Here is a 22240-nt window from a genome sequence, read left to right as displayed (position 1 = left end):
AAATCAAATGGTAAACATAATCGTCATAAGCAGGTATTTGAAAAGATTCACACAGTTCACAGAGTTGCACAATCATACCATGCATTAATCGACGGACTATGGATTCACTCACACATGCATCAAAAACAATAATCTTTTTATCAATCATTAAAACAGATAGATAATCAATAAATAAAATAGGATAGTCAAGCACGTTTCGATCTAAGTGTTTTACAAAAATTAAATCATCAACACGATCTTTGTCACTATCCATGAGTACAAAGGTGTTTCAAAAGTTTCAAGCATCTTACCTTTATAAGCGTAAGAATAAGGGTCGATTTTACCTTTTTCATTTAATACAAACCTTCGTTCATCGGGGGTATAGTGTAGTCGAAGCTCCGTTGTTGAGTTAACCTTTGTCAAATGGAACTCAAACTTTATGTATAACCATAGAAATTGTTTAAGGCACGAATATAAATTGAAAACAAACTTGGCAAAGCTCGTTACCTTATTCAAAACCAAGTATCAAAATAATAGAAAGTATTTGCCAAAATAGATTTGCACAAATTCGAGGATTTTACACAAGGCAAATTAAGAGAATAACAACTCACGCTTCCTTTCGAATGACTTTATCAACCACAATCAAAGAATAACAATTAATTGGATCAAAATGAGGGATCTTTTAAGAACTAAGTCACCAAAAGTTTTATCAATTATTTTCAAATCTGCACGGGACTTGGTTGCTAAAATTTCCTTACCTCGCTTACCTTCGGGCTCATGTGGTTGGATTTCATCTTTGCCTATGTTGATTGTATGAAAGCGTCTTTCATTTGAGAGGTATTGAAGTTGAAAGTTATCTTTCGGTCTTTCGGGAACCTGAAAAGTAGCAACACAAGAAAAATTCATATCTTGGTTAGTGGAAACATTCCTCACTACCCTTTCCTTGTCTTTTTCTTTTGTTTCTTTTTCTAACTTATTTTCTCTTCTTTCTTCAATTTCTTTTTCACTTTTCTTTTCTGTTTCACATTCCTTTCCACACTCAATCTCTTTTTGCTCTTTTTCATTCTCTTTTTCTTTTTTCTCACTTGTTTTAACAACAGAATTTTTCAGTTTGATTTGGTCCTCATGGACTTGTTCCGGAGTGAGCGGCACTAAGGTGATTTTCCTTCCTTGATGCTTGAAAGAATACCTATTGGTACGACCATCGTGAGTGACCTTTCGATTTAGTTGCCATGGTTCTCCTAGCAACAAAGGCAGGCTTGAATAGGTACTATGTCGCACACGACTTCGTCTTGATACTTACCGATAGAAAAGGCGATGCGCACTTGTTGAGTGACCTTAAATTGGCATTCGTTGCTAAGCCCTTGTAGTTGATAAGGTCGTGGATGCTTGGTAGTGGTTAAGCAAAGTTTTTCCACCATCGTCGTGCTGGCTACGTTCGAGCAACTTTCACCATCAATAATAACTCTACAAAGCTTACCTTGTACATGGCAGTGAGTATGAAAGAGATGTTCTCGTTGCTGCTCGCTGTTTGGTTTTTCCAAAGAGGGTTGTCCACAATCATGAAGATCATAATCAGTTCTAGGGACACGCCGAGGAGCGCGCCTATGAGCAGGAGGCTGGTTATCCACATTGTCTTTAATTGGATCTCGATATTGAGGCTCTTGATTCAACCGCACCTCATTGATAGTAGCAGTCAACGCTCGAAGTGCAGCAGCCTGTTCTTCCAACTGTTGTTGGAATTTTTTAAATGTGTCATCATTATTATCACCTTTGGACATTTTCAAAAATCTGCAAAAACTAAACACTCAACACTCAAAAATAAAAGTTAGCAAACCTCACTGTTAATCACTCAAAAAGAAAAATCAAATTCTCAATGAGGTAGAATTCAGTCTTGTGAGTGCTTTAGTAGAGTTTATATCAACCAATTAGAGAGTGTATGAACCGGACTACCAAAGAATCCTAATTTGCACTAGGATGCCAAAGACTGACGAAACACCAGTTGATTCGTGTTGCACCAAGGAAGGATTGTGCACACGTTTAAATCCTAGTAACACAAGAAACAAGAAGGTGTTAGATATTGTAAAGGGAGAATAAAAAGCAAACAAATGAAAACCTACAGCTAAGAATCAATAAAAATTGCTAAAACCAGAAAACCCGAAAAACTGCGGAGTAACTTGACAACTTCGTTCGAGGTGTTCCCGATCTCCAAAAATCACAAAATTAAATTTGGAATGTCCTTAAATATTGAATTTTTGATCTGGAAAGTTTGGTCACCAAACTCAACCCGCTGAATATTTTTTTAATTTTTATTGAATTTCATCTTTTTCAATTCTTTTGAATTTTTCGACTGACTTTTTTGAGGGGAATTTTTTTTATATATTCAATCACAGTGCCACAAATATGTATGTAAAATTTCAGATCAATCGGACAACGTTTACCCACTCAAATGGATTTTTTTCGAAAAATTTTTCTGGGTAAAACTGTTGTTTGTAGTTTTAAAAAATAGAGATAGTTTAGAAATCAACCAAGAACACCCAAAACGCCCAAAATCTAATACCAAATGATACGGGGGTTGCGCGCGGACCAAGATCGAGTTGCCAAGTCACGGGAAACTCCTACGAAAACCCTAAACAATTAGATCTGAAACGAAATAGAAAATTAAAAGATTAGAACTTTGAATTTCCAGATCTGAATAAAATCCCCAAAACAGCAAAGAATCAAATTGAGAATAGAAATAAGTGTTAATAAGGGTTCTTGAAACCCTAAATGAGATTACGATTCTGCCCAATTGAACACCAAGATAGTTTCCCCCAAATTTCGGCAATCTAATTTCACCCCAAAAGAGTAAGGATGAATCGGCAAGAACCCTAGAAATTGGGGATTTTTGGCTGATTCTTTAAGATAGAAAAAAATGGCTGAAAACACAATAAGAACATCAAATAAATTAGATAAAGATTCGGCACAAGCAGAAATAAAGAAAGAATTGACAGCAAGAAATTAAAAGATAAGTCCTGAGAAGCCTTGAAATCCCGAAAGATCTCACAACTCCCTTCAAACGGCTCTAATCTCCCCTCCAAAGAATATCAATGGCAAGAAGAAGGCTGAAGATGGCTCCCACAATCAAAAGATTGTTAAAACAACTTCTAAAGAAAACCCAAGAGAGAATCCTTGGAGAAAAACTCAAAGAGAATTCTGCACTTAAACAAATCTGAAATTTTTGATATAATTGAGAAGTTTCTAACACGGTGGCTGTCCAAGCCTTTATATAGGTTTTTCAAATATTTTCCTAATCTAATTAGAAAACTAAAACTAAACAAACTCCTAATTATTTTAATTTTAAATGGAAATTCGGCCAAGGGCTTTTAATTGGGCCTCTTGGATTGAATATTTACATGAAAATTTAAACTAAGTATTTAAAAAAAATAAAACTTTACAAATTGGGTCACTTTGACAATTTGACCTGATTTTCAAGTAAGCATGGTTTGTCTTCTTGTTTGGGCTTGGGTTGGGCCTTTGAGACTCGTATCACTAATGCTTTTAGAAGTGACAAAATGATATAGGACTTGTGCATTACCAATGGGTTGAATGGTTTTGAGAAATGAAATCATTAACAAGTAGTAGGATTTGAGAAAAAAATTACTAGAAGACAAGCAATGGAAAATACTATGAATTGATATAATGTACTTAAGTGTGATGATATGTATATGAAATGAAAAGATATAAATTTTATTGAGCTTATACTACCATAGTTATGAAAATCTTAATAATTATAAAGGTTTAATGAAAAGGGTGAACTGATAAATGAGAGGTCGATAGATTTGAATTGAATAAGAGGAGAAAAGTAAGAAATTTCTTCTTGAATTTTTACTTATTAAATCCCATAAAAAGGAATAAAGGATTTGTAGCAAATGATAATTGATTTAGAACTTTAAACAAGTGAATCATGATGTTAGTAATTAGTTTTTATAAGAGTAAGAATTTGGTCTATGGTGACATAAGAGCAATGATTGCAACTTTAAAATTTATCAAAATTTGTATAATTTGAGTTAGAATCCTACATGGTTGAAAATTTTTATTTAATTTAGTTTTAAAGAAACAAATGGAAGTTGTATTCTAATTTGGCATTGATACATACAAATATTTTAGTAAAGGTAACTTGAAACTACCTAACAACAATCTTATTTTGACTTTGAAAAATTGTTGCACTTTTTGTACTCACTATTAAATTCTGAAATTTTTACAAGAGAAAGGTAATTGAGTCTAATTTCTAAATCTTCAAGTGGATCTTAATCTTTAATTTTATGTATACGATTAGACAAGACTTGTAATAATAGTTGAAATTTGAGTAGGAAGAAGTTATCTTGTGTCAAACTTAAGTGTAAATACTCCATGGAATTTCATTGTGTTGTGTTTAAATGGTCGATTAAATAAGAAAGTAGAAATACACCTAATGTCTAAATTTAGTTGAAATTGTAAAAAAATAGAATGTCGGTAATGATAATATATCGCAAAGAAAAGAGAAATAAAGAACACACAGATTTTTACGTAGAAATCCTTTTGGGAAAAGAAACCACGGGTAGAGGAGAAGAAAATTCACTATGTCAAATTCGAATGATTACAAGAGGAGTTTCGACTACATCTATTTATAGGTTGAAAAAACCTAATTCTAATTAAAGTTAAATATATTATGTTGATAAATGCTAAATATATTATACTCATAAATACTAAATCTTCTAGAAAGAAGATATATTTTGTTTAACTTGACTTGCAAGCAATCTCTTAGAATTTGGGTCACACAACTTTAACAATCTCCACTTTGACACAAATTCTCAACGAACAAGTTTTTCACCTCTTCCATAAAACCTCTTAAGGGTTTAACTTCAACAATGAACACCAACCAAGTCTAAGCAATGCTCAAACTTGGTTATAGGAAGTGACTTAGTCACCATATCTGCAGGATTTTCATGAGTACAAATTTTGTTTACAACAATACCACCACGAGCAATAATATCACGAACAAAATGATACCGAACATCAATGTGTTTTGTTCTATCATGAAACATTTGATCTTTTGTAAGGAAGATGACACTCTGATTGTCACAAAATATTGTACTAATTTGAAGGTGTTCATTGAGTTCACTAAATAGTCCCTTCAACCAAATAGCTTCTTTACAAGCCTCAGTAATCGCTATATACTCAGTTTTAGTGGTAGACAAAGTAACTGTAGTTTGCAAAGTGGCTTTCCAACTAATTGCACAACCTCTGATTGTAAAGACATAACCTGTGAGAGATCTTCTTTTATCAAAGTCTCCAGCAAAATCAGCATCAACATATCCAATGACTTCATCTCTAGTTCTTCCAAACTGTAAGCAAACATCAGTAGTACCTCGTAAGTATATTAAAATCCACTGAACTGCTTTCCAATGTTCTTTACTGGGATTCGTCATGTATTTGCTAACTGCACTGACAGCATATGATAAATCTGGACGTGAACAAACCATAGCATACATGAGAGATCCCACTGCACTAGAGTATGGAACATGTGACATGTACTCAATCTCATCATCTGATTATGGAAACAAAGCCAATGAAAGTCTGAAATGGGCTGCTAAAGGAGTACTAATAGGCTTAGCACTTTGCATATTGAACCTGCAAAGAATTTTCTCAATGTACCTCTTCTAACTTAGGTGCAATTTACTTGATTTTCTATCTTTGAGAATCTTCATACCAAGTATCTTCTTTTCTGGTCCCAAATCTTTCATCTCAAATTCTTCACTTAGTTGGGATTTGACCTTTCTTATCTCTCCTTTATCTTTTGCTGCTATCAACATGTCATCAACATAAATGAGTAGATACACAAAAGAACCATCACTATTTTTCTTAAAGTAAACACAACTGTCAAAACTACTTCTTTTGAAATAATGAGAAGTTATAAAGGAATCAAACTTTTTGTACCACTGTCTTGGTGACTGCTTCAAACTGTAAAGGGACTTTTTCAGCAAGCAAACATAGTCCTCTTTTTCTGAGACTGTAAAACCCTCTGGTTGTTGCATGTAAATATCCTCTTCAAGATCTCCATGCAAAAATGTAGTTTTTACATCTAACTGCTCAAGCTTCAAATCATGCATGTCCACAATACCAAACAAAACTCGAATTGAACTATACTTCACAACTGGGGAGAACACATCTGTGAAGTCCACTTTTAAAATTTGACTGTAACCTTTTGTAACAAGGCTTGCTTTATATCTAGGTTCTTCAACTCTTGGAGTCCCTTCTTTCTTTTTAAACACCCATTTGCAATGAACAGTCTTTTTACCTTTAGAAAGTTTCACAAGATCCCATGTTCTATTTTTGTGGAGTGATTCCATCTCCTCTTACATAGCAAACATCCATTTTTCTTAGTCTTCATAGCTAACCACCTTAGAATAATTAGATGGCTCTTGGTTTGTATCTATATTTTCAGCCACATTTAAAGCATAAGCAACTAAATCAACCTCGGCATACTTCTTTGAAGGTTTAATTTCTCTTCTAGTTTTGTTTTTGGCGATAGAGTATTGTGGTAAAAAAGTAACTCTATTATGAATTTTTGTACTGGCTTGAGGAGTCGACTTTGTTGTAGATTCTGGATTAATTTGATGCTCCACCTGCTTTTGATTTTCTTTATTGGAAGAGTCTTTAAGAGATAAGTTAGGTAGCATAGCAGTTTCATTAAAAACAACATTTTTGCTAATCACAACTTTTCTATTTTCAGGACACCATAACTTATACCCTTTTACACCAGCTTTATAACCAAGAAAAACACATTTAATGGATCTCGGTTCTAATTTTCCATTATCAACATGAGCATACGCAGGATACCCATAGATCTTTAAATTAGAATAGTCAGCAGGATTACCAGACCATACCTTTTGTGGATTCTTTTTCTCAATGGCAACGGATGGTGATCGGTTGATCAAAAAACATGCAGTAGAGGCTGATTCGACCCAAAACGACTTTGGAAAGTTGGCATTTGACAACATTCATCGAACCTTCTCCATGATCATTTTGTTCATTCGTTTTGCAACGCCGTTTTGCTGTGGAGTATGACAAACTATCAAGTGTGTCACGATCCCTTCTGACTTGCACAGTTTATTAAACTCATCAGAACAGAACTCTAAGCCATTGTCTGCGCGGAGGTATTTTATTTGTTTTCCAGTTTGTTTTTTAATCATAATTTTCCAAGACTTAAATGCGAAAAACACACCGCTTTTCTAATAAGAACGCCCAAACTTTTCTGGAAATATCATCAATAAAAGTTAGCATATAATTAGCTCCACCTCTTGAAGGCACTCTGGACAGCCCCCACAGATCATAATGAATATACTCTAACGTTCCCTTCGTGTTATGGATTCCTCTAGTGAATTGAACTCTTTTTTGCTTCCCAAAAACGCTGTGCTCACAAAATTTTAGTTTGCAAATTCCTTGCCCATCAAGAAGTCCTCTTTTGCTCAATTTTGCCATGTCATTCTCACTCATATGCCCTAGGTGCATATGCCAAAGTTTAGTAATATCATAATCTGACAAGAAAGAAGAAGTGTCAACTGCATCACCAGCAATAGTAAAACCTTGCAAAACATATAACTTGACAGTCTTTCTTTGCCCTTTCATCACAATGAGGGAACCTTTGGAAATCTTAAAAACCCTACTTTCAGCTGTGTATATGTACCATTTTGAATCAAGAGTACTCAACAAAATTAAATTTCTCTTCAATTCTGGAACAAAATTAAATCAAGAGTACTCAACAACTTCGTCAAACACCTTAACTTTAATTGCTCCAACACCTGCAGACACTGTTTTGTAAGTTGTAAACCAATCCCGATTGGGACTCATGTGGAAGGTACATCCTAAATCAAAGATCCACTCATTGCTCACTTTAGAATTGTTGACAGAAGCGACTAGAAGTTCACCACTGCTGTAGTATTTTCCCTTTTGATTCGCAGCCTCCCTTTTGATCTTGTTCTGTATCTTATAGCACTCAGATTTAATGTGTCATTTATTCTTACAGAAGTTACAAGTTTTACCTCTGTTTGAAGACTTCGATCTACCTTTAGATTTACCGCGAGGATTTCGTTCCTGTGTCCTTCCACGATCATCATCAGCATTCTATTCTTCTCTCCCACTAACAATAAGACTCTCTCCCTTAGAGTCGGGTTTAACCACAAGATGCTTCATCTTATCATACGAGGTTAAAGAATCATAAACCTTATCAATTGTGAGAGACTCACAGCTATATAAAATCATGTCTCTAAAGGTTGAATAAGACGGAGGAAACGAACAAAGTAGAATCAACCCTAGATCTTCCTTATCATACTAAACCTCCATGGCTTCCAAGTTTGAGAGAATTTATTTAAACACTGTTAAGTGTTCGTGCACAGACGCTCCTTCCTCCAAACGATGAGCATAAAGACACTGCTTCATATGCAACTTGTTGGTTAGAGTTTTCGACATACATATTTGTTCCAGCCTCTTCCATAATGCAGTGGCGATCTTCTCCTTCATCACATCCTGTAAAATTTTGTTAGACAAATGCAGATGTAATTTTGTTAACGCCTTTCGATCTTTACGCTTCTTCTCTTCATCTGTTAATGTCGAAGGCATCTTATTTATCCCTAGTAGGGCATCATCTAGATCTATATGCGCAAGAACTGCTTGCATCTTAATCTATCACAACACAAATCTAGTGTTGCGATCTAACAACGAAATTTCATACTTCAAAGACGCTATTACCGTGATCGAAATGAACAACCCGAAAGCTCTGATACCAATTTGTAAAAATAAAATGTCGGTATTGACAATATATCGCAAAGAAAAGAGAAATAAAGAACACACAGATTTTTACGTGAAAACTCTTTCGGGAAAAAAACCACGAGCAGTGGAGAAGAAAATTTACTATGTCAAATTCAAATGATTATAAGAGGAGTTTCGACTACATCTATTTATAGGTTGAAAAAACGTAATTCTAATCAAAGTCAAATATGTTATGTTAATAAATGCTAAATATATTATACTCATAAATACTAAATCTTCTAGAAAGAATATATATTTTGTTTAACTTGACTTGCAATCAATCTTTTAGAATTTGGGTCACACAACTCTAACAGGAATAATAAATAGTTAAATGTTTAGTAATAAAGATGTTTGAGGTATGAATTGGTTAGTAGAGAAAAATCGATTGTGATACGTGAAAGATAGATATGAAAATTCAAAATGTGTATATTAGTGAAAATGCTAAATGAAGTAGTGATTAAATGAGTGATCTTGAATCTTGAGTAGAGAACATGGATTGTGAAATAACAAATAAATTATTGAGATTTACTCTCTGATATTAATGATTGAGTACGAATGGTACATATATGTATGTTTGCTCTATATTATGAATCGATGTGGATAATGATATCATAAATGGAATGAATATATGTTATGTTGATTGAGATTGTTCGGGATCAACCCTTATAAACAATGAACAAGAAAGGTGAAGAAGTTCGAATATACAAATTTTACGTGGAAAACTTTTTCGAAGAGGATAAAAACCGCGGAGAAAGGATGCTTCTGCTTTTCACTGAATGAGTAAACAAATAAAAGTACAATATGGAGAAAATAAACCTAAATGTACTAAACTTATACACTCAAACCCTGAAAACAAAGTCTTAATTGGGGAACAAAATTCTCTCCATAGCTATCACAAAACTCTCACCAAAACTTATACGCGATTACATCTTGTCACCCCCAAATAAAAAGCTCAGTAGTACTACATCTTTAATTGTCTTACAAAACAATGACACAATGGTCTCTTTAAATAGGCTAATATTAGAGTTCTAATTATACTAAAATATCCCTGAAGTAATCAGAGTTTAACTGGTAAAAGATAGCAAAGTTTAACTAGGAGAAGAAACCTGGTCAAATGGGGAACATGTCGCCACGTCGTGACGTCACGTTTGGCTCATTGAGACGACAGGTTCTTCTCGTTGGGACATGGTGTGTCGTCGGGATGTCAACTCTTATTTCGACGTCGACTCTATTTCATCCGAAATGCGAGGCACACTCTACAAATATTTATAAATGATATGAGAAATTGTTAGTAACCTTAGCATATTAGTGGTACTTAGTCATGATGTAATTGACATGTCAATAGAAATATATATCACGTTTGGTACTGGATATAAGGATTTGTATAAGATATGTGTAACACCTTGAATTTTTCTGATTTCTCTACTATTAGATTATTGGGACTTCATTCATGATGGTGGAGTTAGAAATTTTGATCTATTGAATTTATTAGAAGTTCAAGAATTTCTCATATCATGAGTTTGTTTTTAAATTTTTAGAATTAATAGAGTAATTTTTTTAGAGTGAGGTAAAATGGTCAAAATTACCATTTCCCCAAGGTGTTACATTCCTTGTCGAAGTAACTATTATTAAATTCAATTCATTTGTTATTTTAATTACACTATTAATATTAATTAATGTTTACAACTCAATTTAAAAACTTATCTAAATTTAATTTGAGCTTCCGACATCTCTCTTAACAATTTGTAATTGAATAGGGACTAAATTACAAAGTTTACAAAACCTCGAGCAGTCGTCGCAATGTTGGGGATTCCACATTGCGAAGTCACTCACTGTCTTTGCTCATCGCGACATGGTGAACTTGTCCTCGCGACGTCGATTCTGTGTTCAATTGATTTCCATTCTATCATTTCTTATCACTTACAATCAAATTTATATACCACAATTCTACCAATTTTACTCTACATATCATCCACATGTAACTATTTTCAATTTCTATACCATATGTTTCTAGATCAAATATATGAGATTAATACAAGTGTCAAAGTTTTACATATAAATCCATTAATGCATCATATTACAATTATTCACTTAATGTCTTAACAATTCATTTAAACTATTCTTATGTGTTAATAATTCTATCATTTTAATAATTTCTTAGCATCACACTCTTTTACTATTTTTCCTCCTCCTCTTTCTCTCCATTTCTCATATTTTATGTACACGTAATTAGACGAGAATTTATGACTTTTGTATTGTATGCCTATATGCAACATTAATTTTAAATTTACTATTCACATAGATTTAGCAAAATTATCCACTTGAGTAACAATCACTAAATTATTTATGTCTTGATCTACAGTGTTTCAAATTAAGACATGTTTGTTGTTTTGAATCTAGTCTCAATGATCTTTTATCTTAAAAATTTTAAAATTTCCTCTTATGCAAATTAATACAAGAAATTGTTTTAGTTTCCTCTGTTTTGTTGCTAGGCAACTTTTACCCTTCTTCACTAAAATTAATTATCTTTCAAGACATGACTTGTATAATGTTTTCGTTTGTTTCCTTAAAAGTAGACTCATCGATATTTTAAACATATAAATTTTATCTCATAAATATTTTTACAATTTAAAATAATTTTTCAAAGTCAAAACAAGAGAATCAAATCATTCGACCTTATCTCGTAAAAAATAATATATCTCATGATTTACTATTCCTTTACTTACACTATTTTTATGCTAAACTAGATTTAATAAGCTTTAATGCCATATTTAATTCAACCTCTAAATCGATTTATACAATTTTTTTGTGTGTATTTTCAAAGTTGGACTCTGTCATTCTAAATTGTTTTAATAAAATTTTACTTATTATCACTTATATCAACATTTAACTCTTATTTCACTATCAAACTATTATATTCTTATACTTTTTATTGTTATTCTATTTAGTCTCTTAAAACTTACATGAAAACTTAAGTACATCTTCACTTTATATACTATAATTCATATCACTTTCTTTTCATAGTTTACAATATTTTCATTACATTTTCTTCTTTCTCACTTTATGAACACATTAAAACATAATAAATACTTATACTAAAAATCACGTTCTCATGTTTTTAATAATTGTAGTCGTTTCTAATTATTTTTCAATCTAGTCCTTAACATTAAAAAACTCGGTAATTATTATAATTGTCCTTCTAATTCCTCTTTTCATTAACACTTTAATCAAATTATTCATTATAATTTCTCACATCACATATCCGATCCTATGCACTTCACTTCAAATATTTTAATTCTAAGTTTCACAAAGTTTACAATTTAGTCCTTAGCATCATGAAAATTCATTATTTACTATAATTTCACCTTAACATCACTTTGTAATTAATTCTCTAACAATTAACATTTATTTAAGCTCTCTATCGTAATACTTTATTTCACACATTAATTTTCTTACAATTTACAATTTAGTCCTTTTACTATTATTTCAATATATCAAATCAATTCATTATATAAGATTAGCTTATTCATAAATAATTCAACTATTTAGCATAACCTATACTTTGATTAAAATTAAATAAAGTAAAATTCTTGAAGTACTTACCTTGTTTCTTTAATCTCCTCACTTTTTCCACAACTTTCTCCACTTCCACTTTCAATTTCTTTCTTTCAAGATGATATTCTAACTCTCTAGTATATTTACTTCACTTCTCCTTTTGGGTGGCAATGAGAATTTTCAAGGAATTTGGGAGAAAACTGAGATTTTATGGTAAGGGACCAAGTTGTAAAGAAATGAAAATCCCTTTGTAGATATATAAGTGACGTTGGAGGCATGAAGAATTTTCTTCATGTTTCATAATAGATACAACCAATCATATTTCATCAACTTTCTTCTTTAATTATTACACCATATAATTATCTATTTTGGGTAATGACCATTTTAACCTTCATGTTTCTACAAAAATTCATCATCAAATCACTTCTCACTTTTGGTAAAATTACAATTTATTCCCTCGTACTTTTGTACTTATTCAATTTGGTCCTACACACCAATTTCATGTCATAAGAAGTTGGGTTATTTTCTCTTTTGGTCCTTCAATTTTTCTCATTTTTACATTTCAACCCTTCAAATTTTGGATTATCATACTTGAATCCTAAAGCTTTTCACATCTTTATAATTTAGTCCCTGGCTCAAATTAATATATCACAACATTCTTCTTATTTCAACTTTCTCTAACATCACTCAACCTTTCTTTTTTTTTTTATCTATTTTTTTTCGTATTTCTTTATCAAGAAATCAGTTGTATACAATTTTAATTTATTATTGATTTTATGGTCTAATAAATTTACGGGTGTTAGAGTTTAGGGTTTTTTTAACATGTTTCGCCCAAGTCCATTCGTGCATTAAGATGCTATCAACACAAAAGTTACCATCACCAAATATGAAATTCAACTAAAGGATTGCAAAAAGAGACTCCCAATCCACCATCTCAAACACAACAGCAAAATCATTTATGAAATTCAAGGTTAATCAGTCTCAAGGAGGGAGGGAAAAGAACTTGGCAAATTTATTGTTTGGGATTAGAAAATGCTAGACCGTCCTCAGACATTGGAAATCTTTGAGTAAATGCAACGTAGTTTCGTTCTTTCTACCGCAAAGTCGACAAATATCATCACCGGACAACCCTCGTTCACTAGTCGTAAGAATTTGATCCTTCATTACCAACCATAGGAATTGTTTAACCTACGGTGGAATCCTGAGCCCCCAAAGAGATTTCCAAGTACTATTCAAAGGTCCCTATTTACTCTCAGTGAAAGTTGTGTAGGCTTTCAAAACAAAACATTGTTCCGTATTTGAACCTCTCCAAATGCACGTGTCTTCCCCAACTTGGCCATTCGATGGTCTTACTCCTACAACGCGTAAGAGGATATCATAACTTAAAAAAGTAGCAATAAGGTCCCAATTCATATTTCCACTAGGATACCATGTCTTGAACCCTAACGTCTTTTATATGATCCATCTCCCGATTACAGTATGTGACTAGAGGCTGCAAATCCGACACCCAAGCATCATACCAGAACCGAACCTGCGCCCCATTTAATAATTGACTAAGCAATGTAGTTATAGAGTTGACTTCACACCTTCACTATAGGCCACCAAACAAACGAACAACAAGACCGTTCAATAGATGTCTAACAATCATTTCCTATTTTATACTTTCCTTTCAAAACTTTGACCCAAAGTTTATCATTGTTGATGAGAACATTAAATGCAAAATTCAGCAATGACCAATTTTGATTATCCAATTTTCGGAACCCATTTAAAGGTTGGCATAAAGAATCCCACTTAACCAAATGTGCCTTGTGAGTGCTAGGGAATGAGCCCCAAACAAAACTACAAGCAAGCCACTCAATTTCATAATAACAAACTCAAACAGTAATTAATGTCGTTTGCATGAAATAATTAGGGATCACCAATAAAACTGATTTAGCAAGGGAAACTTGTACCGCCATAGACAAAAGCTTCACGTCCCACCCATTTAACCGACTCTTAACCTTATCAATTATAAACTGGAAAGTACTCCAATAACACGTTGATAGAAAAGCGGAATGCCTAGATAGAGACCCAAATCATTGACGCGTTGGAATCCAAGAGTGCGACTAATATTCACAGCCAAATCATCAGCAGTGTTATGAGAAAAAAATCTGAGTTTTCCTAGCATTCATCTTAAGTCCAGACAACATGCAAAAATCATTCAGAATACTTCTCACCAATAAAGCTTGGTCCATAGAAGCGTGATAAAAAAAATGACTAAATCAACTACAAAGAATAGGTGTGACAAACTAGGACTATCCTTTCCCATCTGTATAGGTTTCCACCTCCCTTCCACCACCGCATTTTGGATCATATTCCCAAGACGTTCCATACCCAACACAAACAAGTATAGAGAGAATGGATCCCCCTGCCTGATTCTCATCGTCAGTTTAAAGGAATCTGTTAATGAGCCATCCCAGATAATCTGCATGGACAAGGAAGAAATACAATTTATGATATGCATAACTTATCTGTTGGGAAATCCAACATCTTCCAAAGTGTCCTTCATTTAGTTCCAATTGACCCTACCTTATGCTTTTTCCAAATCAACTTTTATAGCCATCCATCTAACTTTCCTCTTACAAAACCCACATCGAATGGACAACTTCCTGCTCTATAAGAATGTTATCTGTAATGTGTCTTCCCGCAACAAAACTAACTTGTTCCGGGGTAACAATATAAGGCATGATCCTTTGGAGACAATTGACAATAGTCTCGGTGATCACTTTGTACAAGCTAGTACATAGACTGATTAGTCAGGAATGGCTGAAACACTCCGGATTCAGCGCATTTGAGATTAAAACTAATAGTTTTTATTAAGTCTTAGATCCACCACCCTTGAGAGGAACGCATTCTTGACCATGGCGAAAACAAGCTCCCCTACCAATTCCCATTAACTTTGGAAAAACTGAGCATGCAGACCATCGACACTAGATGCCTTAAGAGGAGCCATACTAAATAAAGCATGCTTCACCTCCTCTTTAGTGACCTCCATTGTAAGCATGTCAAGGTCCGCTCGCATAATACTGAAGAAATAACCATAAAAAACATTGTGAACCAACAATGAGCCGTCCATCGAAACAAGGTGGAGAAAGAAGCGATTAGCTTCTTCCTTAATGATTTCCGCATCATAGCACCAATCATCCCTATGAATCTTTAGAGCCTCAGAACAATTATATCTCCTCCTAGCATCAGCTCTGCTATGGAAATATTTTGTATTTATGTATGTATGTATGTATGTATGTATGTATAATTACATGTATATAATTATACTTATTATGGGTGTGCAAAATATCAGTTAAATCGATTAAACCAAATCAAAGAAATAAAAAAAAATTGGTTAAATCAGTTTTAGCTTAATTCGGTTAGTTATATTGATTTACTTAGTTGAGTTTTGAAAACTTAAACCAAAATAATAGAACAAATCAATTTTTAAACATTTTTATAGTTTTGTAATTATATCCAATCCAACCCAACCCAATATAAATCTAGTCCAACCAAGTACCCAACCAAAAAATTAAATATAAACTAAAAACCCAACCCAAATATAAAAAATCAAACCCAAACCCAATTCAATAATTAATTTTAAAAAAAAAATCCCTAAAATTGAAAACCTAAATTGGGGCTTCATTTCTTCCAATCCTCAAATGTTAAATAATTTAAACATCAGTCCCTTAGTTGTGATGTACTTGTCTTTTTGGAAACAATGGTAGAAGACGAGATGTTGATGCAGGTGGACTTAATTGGGGGTCTATTAACTTACAAGTGAAAGAAAAAAATGAATGAGATGATAGAAGATGTAGTAAAAGTTGGAGGTGGAGGTGAGGGAAGTGTTGGACCGATTATTTCGATTATCTCTCAAATTTGAGTTTGTTTCGTTGGGTTAGTATAACGTTTTCAGTTTATTTACTTCTTGTCATAAAAAAATATCAAACCTATGGAATGTACATACTCCCCTAATTAGTAAATTTTCGGTTACTTTTACCGCGCATTTAACCAATTTTTAACTTTTAAGCATAGAGTAAATTTAGAAAAGATTAAGCTGGTTTTTGGGGTGCTAAAAATACCAAAGTCACTTACCTAAAACTCCTTAAACTGAACCAAAAGTCACAAATTAATCCTATTCAAATTCCTTCTTTTGAACAACTTAGCTCATCTTTAAGATTTCCACAAACCTAGTTAGAATCACATAAATAGAAAAACTTGTCACATTCTATTCAGTCAAATTACACAACATTTACAAAATTAAGCTACCAAATTCAAAATTTGAATATTTAAAAATCCAACTTAATGAAAATTCATTCATATAAATCTCAAATTTTAATCCCCTAGTAGAAAATTATCCTTAATGCCGCTACCGAGCAACCTGAACAACATTTACTAAAAATAAGAACTTGTATTTTAGTTAAAGCCGGGTGGCTAAAATGAGTGTACGATAACATTACTTAACCCAAAGTAACGGTGAAAGACCAAAATGAAAATAATTCCAACCTATAATATCTTTTTGCAAATTTTATGTATGGTACCAAAACCAAAAACTTATGAAATAATTTGCTCTATAATAAAATCCGAAAATTAGCCTCTTTCTTTATTTAAAAAAAATTGGTCGTAATGAATATTGAAATAAAAATAAAAATAAATAAATATTGAAATCACTTGCTTTATTGAATCCTTTATTTGTCCAAAGTAATGAGATAGGAATGGATGACGTTTGAGTGTTAACCAGCCAATCCTAAAACTATATTCCAACCAAAATCTTTCTGAAATTCAATCTAACAAAAGACAACCAACATTGCTCTTTTTACACACTCCACTTACACGTTACCAACGTGCTACCAAATTTTGATTATGTTTTTTTTCATAAATTTGATTACGCCTAATGTTTATGTTTTTTTTTTGTTAATTTTATTTAGTTAAATTTGATTTTCGATCTTTTAAAAAAGTTCTTAAAAGAATCGAAATAAAATTTTTTAACGAGAATTCTAACTAATATGTTAAATTTTTAGATATGACAACCTACATGACAATCCACGTATGCTCCATGCTAATTTTTTTGAATTTTGAATTTGATTTATTTTTATAATTTTTAAATTATTTATTGACATTATGTATAAGATAAATGATGCTTTGTTAGTATGATGTGTATATAGACTGTCATGCAAATTGCCACACCAATAACGTTAAAAATTAATGTTTGTCATCATTTTTGTTTAAAAAAGCGACGTGATTCTTTTTTGAAAGGTTAATAGCCAAATTTAGCTTTTAAAAAAAGAACAATGGCCAAATTGACGAAAAATATAAACACGATGCCAAAAATATGAAAAAGGTAAAAGTATTATGGAGGTTTTGTACTAAAAGTCAGATTGCATTTTGCTTCCTCTACTAAAAAATCTGAGCAAATTAATTCGTATACGTTAGATCAAAGAGCAAATTAGTCATCTCGGTTAAAAATTTCATCTATTTACATTGTTAAAAAGTGGTGCGGCTAACAAAATAATCCGACAGTGACACATGCCATTTCACATGTACCTTATGCTAATATATAGAGATAAGCTTTTAACAACAAAAATGGATAAAATTTTTAGCAGAAAGATCAATTTGCTCTTTGATATAATGTATAAGAACTAATTTGCCTATTTGTTTAGTAAAGTGGACAAAATATAATCCGATTTTTAGTACAGAAACTTCCATGATACAAATAGGATAATATGAAAAACAGGATGCATTCATGAATTACCAAATATAGTTGGAGGACAAGCAAGTGTGATGAGTTAGATGTTTGGGTGTAGGGTTTTACATGATGGAGGTGGAAAGTAAATTAAAAAGAGAAAGAGAAGTTGCTTGATATGGAAAAGAGCATCTTCGGTGTGGATGGGGTTTGGGTCATGGGAAACGAGGTAATTAGTGAAGGAATGTGCGATTACAGGTCAGAAGTGAAAATTTGATGATCCCTTCTGGAGGCCTCTATACACCAAGTGGATTAGATTCTCATGAATTTATGTATGGATATCCATTCAAAAGCGTCTTATCTTCCAACATACCTTCCCATTCTGGAATTCTAATATATACACTAATCACTCCTTTTTCTAATATACTTAATTTAAATTATTTTTTAATGAATTTTCAATATATTTCAAATTAAAATAAATAGCTTTTCTAAATAATGGTTGTTTGTAATGATAGTCTTTTTTTTTCTAAAAAATAAATATTTATTCTAATTTGATAAGTATATTGTAATTAGACCTGTTCATGACTCGGGCTACTCGCTCAAGCTCGAAGGCTTGCCTAAAATTTCGGGAGAGTTCAGGCAAAAATATTAAGCCCGAAAAATGGGCTTGTGTAAAAAAAATTAGGCCCGTTTAAAATATGGGTCAAGCTTGGGATTGCACATTCAAGGCCTGAGCCCAACTTGACCCGTCCCGACCCGTTTTAAGTTTATAATATTTTATATTATGTTATTAGTATATATTATGTAACTTAGAACACATTAAAAAAATAAACATCTACTAAATATATAATACAACTCTAATGTAAACATTAAAAAAATGTTAAGATGACTATATAAAAATTTTCAATAAATAAAAAATGTATAAAAGTATTAAATATTAAAATAAAATAATACAAATATGTATTTAAAAAAAATTAAAAATAATATGGACAAGCCTAAAATGGGTTTGGGTTCTTATTTTGCAAATATGAGCGTGTTTGGGCAAAATTTTAGGCCTAAATTTCGAGCCGGATTTGAGCAAGCATTAAGTATGTTAATCTCATGCTTAGGTCCACCTCGAACTCGACCGAACACGGCCCATGAACACCTCCAATTGTAACAAATTTTTGGGACTTTTTTTAAAATATAATTTTACTATAGATTTGGTGTCTATGAGTGAAATGACAATAAACTTGATCAATCACTATATATATGCATATATATATATATATTTGTTCCTATTTAATTTTTTTAAGATTTTCGGTTAAGATTTTCGGTTAAGATTTTCAATTAGTCTTTGTACTTTATGAAAGTTATGAATTTAATTCATATTCTTTAATTTGATAATTTTTAGTCTTTATATTTTTCAAGTTTTAAAATTTCAGTTCTCATTGAATGATAACTATTAAATTCATCAAGTTAAGTTATGCTATTTCTAAATATGATGTGACAAACATATTATCATATGTGGAACCTCCACATCCACTATATGACCATCTTGAATGTTTGCTCCTTTTCTTTTATGAGAATTTTTATCTTTGGAACCGATTGGTCTTCCACGTTTCAGGTGTGGATTACTTTCTTTTACACTAACAATTTACCCTATCTGGCAGTTAATTTGTAAAATGAATTATCTATTGAACTTCTGGTTCATATTGTTTTGTACGAGGATATTAGACATTGATAATTCTTTTCAAGTACTTTATTAATCCAACTTTTTATTCTTACCCCCTAATGTTGGGAAAATTGACAACTCATGTCATAACTAAATCTCAAATTAATAGCTCAAAAATATTTAATAATATAAGGAGACTCATATAAATATACATTCTCAATCTTTTATGCTGACCCATCTTTGTGCGTTGTGGTGGAGTAGTTGAAACATACACTGCACATCCAAAAATTGTAAGATGGGAAATATTTGGTTCTTGACCAAAAATCAATTGTAATGTGGAATATTTATAATTTATTAGCTTGATGCATACAACCTGCAAATCAATGCAATCTCATGCTGAAATAGAAGTTTTGTTCTCATAAGTAATAGTTTAGCTATTAATTGGAGGCATTTGATAAACAATTCAGCTAAATCGTTTTATGTGTGAACATGAGTTACAAGAGATTCAACTTTGATCTTAATTGACATACAATAATTATTGAAAGCTTGGGATATAAACTGACCAACATTAGCAAGATGAATTGTTTTAATTGCATAATCTGAAATTAATCATTTAAACAAGCAATCTCGCAAACAACAGGTTGCGAGTTGATAACGCATGTGATTATTTTATAGATGCATCTACCAAAATCATATAATATCAAAATCATCCACATGGTGGATGAATAGACCCATATTCATTTCAGAAATGCAAGACATTAAATCTCTACTTTAGCCAGTGAGTTTGTAATAATCAACTATCACTGAGAAATAGCAACACATGAAAATTCTTTAAATTAAAGAATATTCTGGTTCTTTAATAAATGTTTATGTGAATTCTCAATTATTTCTTTGCATCATATATAATCCAGGATAGTCTAACCGGTCACGCTAAATAGTAAATGTATTTGTATCAAGAAACTTCTAGTTTACTTTAACATATTTTTAATTGTACTAATAATGTCAATATAAATTTTAATAATTGATAATTTTAATGTCATTCTTTTATTTTGTTTTCACATATAAGCAATATTATAACATTTACTTCGGGAATGTCTACATCAATATGAAGTCCATAATGTTATTAACTCAATAAAAGAAATATAATTTGCAAACAATTATTTGCAATATTCACTTCAAGGAATATGTCAAAATCTTCAAATCATCAAATGTTCAAATTGACATTAATAATCAAAAGTGATTATACAATTTTTTATATTTATTGCAAACATTCACTTCAAAGAATGTGCAAAAAAAATTCGGACAATAATGTAAGTATATATCATATTCCTTACCAGTAAGATTATATAGACATTATTCGCTTCAAGGTGTAACACCCCTAACCCCTCTCCACCGAGGTTTAGGGTCACAAGCATTACTAACATATCAAACAATTGATTTAATCATAATCGACATATAAACTAACTAATAACATTATAATACACAGGGGTCGTGTGTCTGGCAGTGTGGGCATTCGAAGTACGGGACACACGGTTGTGTCCCAACCCGTGTAACTCATTGGCTTGGGTCACATGGCCAAGCCACACACCCGTGTACCCTTTGAAATGGCCTCGCATGCCCGTGTGCTAGCCGTGTGTCTCACACGACCAAGTCACACGCCCGTGTGTCTGGCCGTGTGGACCTAAAATGTGCCTTAAACAACAAGTTTACCATTTCCTACTTGCTTGGGCATTAAGCAACTCAAAAACCATTCGTTTAACCTATTCCAAACACGATCAAACACACTCAAAACATGTCAAAACAATCATCCTAAGTGTCTAACCAATGTACCTTCATTGGTACCACATGTATATCATCAAAATATATCATTAATGCATCATTCAAATCCAAATTATAAAAATACCAAAATCACTCCATTTAGCCTAGTTCATAACCACTTAAACATCAACTAAAATTCACAAACACCTAACCTATCTTGGTTCAATTCAACATACCATATTATAGCATCAAACACAAACACATGATTACATATACACCAACCAACATTACACTTATAGCTTTATTTACAATCCATCCATAAAATAACTATCAACTAGACATCCTAGGTACATGCTAACACAAATGATAAACATCACCACATTTGAGTTCGAAATCGTTGCTGGATGTTGAATTGGCGATCAAATGTGAAGTACCTAGCCTGCGTACGGAAAAACAAAATCGTACGCTAAGTAAAACTCAGTGATATTTCTACAATCCGAACATTTAAAGACAACAGAATACAGATGCACAATTGAATTATAAAGGCATATTAATGACTAAGATCACAACTATCATATGCCAACCTTTTGAATTCATACATATTAGCACATCATTTCATACTATATTCAATTTACACATGCTATCATATATCATTTGGTTAACAATGTCCCAATTCATACAATTACTATATAAATAGCTATTCACATATCAAACCACATTTATTATACATGGGCATTAGCCATTCAATACTCAATTCA

This window comes from Gossypium raimondii, chromosome 2, assembly GCF_025698545.1.
Source record: "Gossypium raimondii isolate GPD5lz chromosome 2, ASM2569854v1, whole genome shotgun sequence".
Classification (NCBI taxonomy): Eukaryota; Viridiplantae; Streptophyta; class Magnoliopsida; order Malvales; family Malvaceae; genus Gossypium; species Gossypium raimondii.
This window is presented reverse-complemented; position numbering follows the sequence as displayed.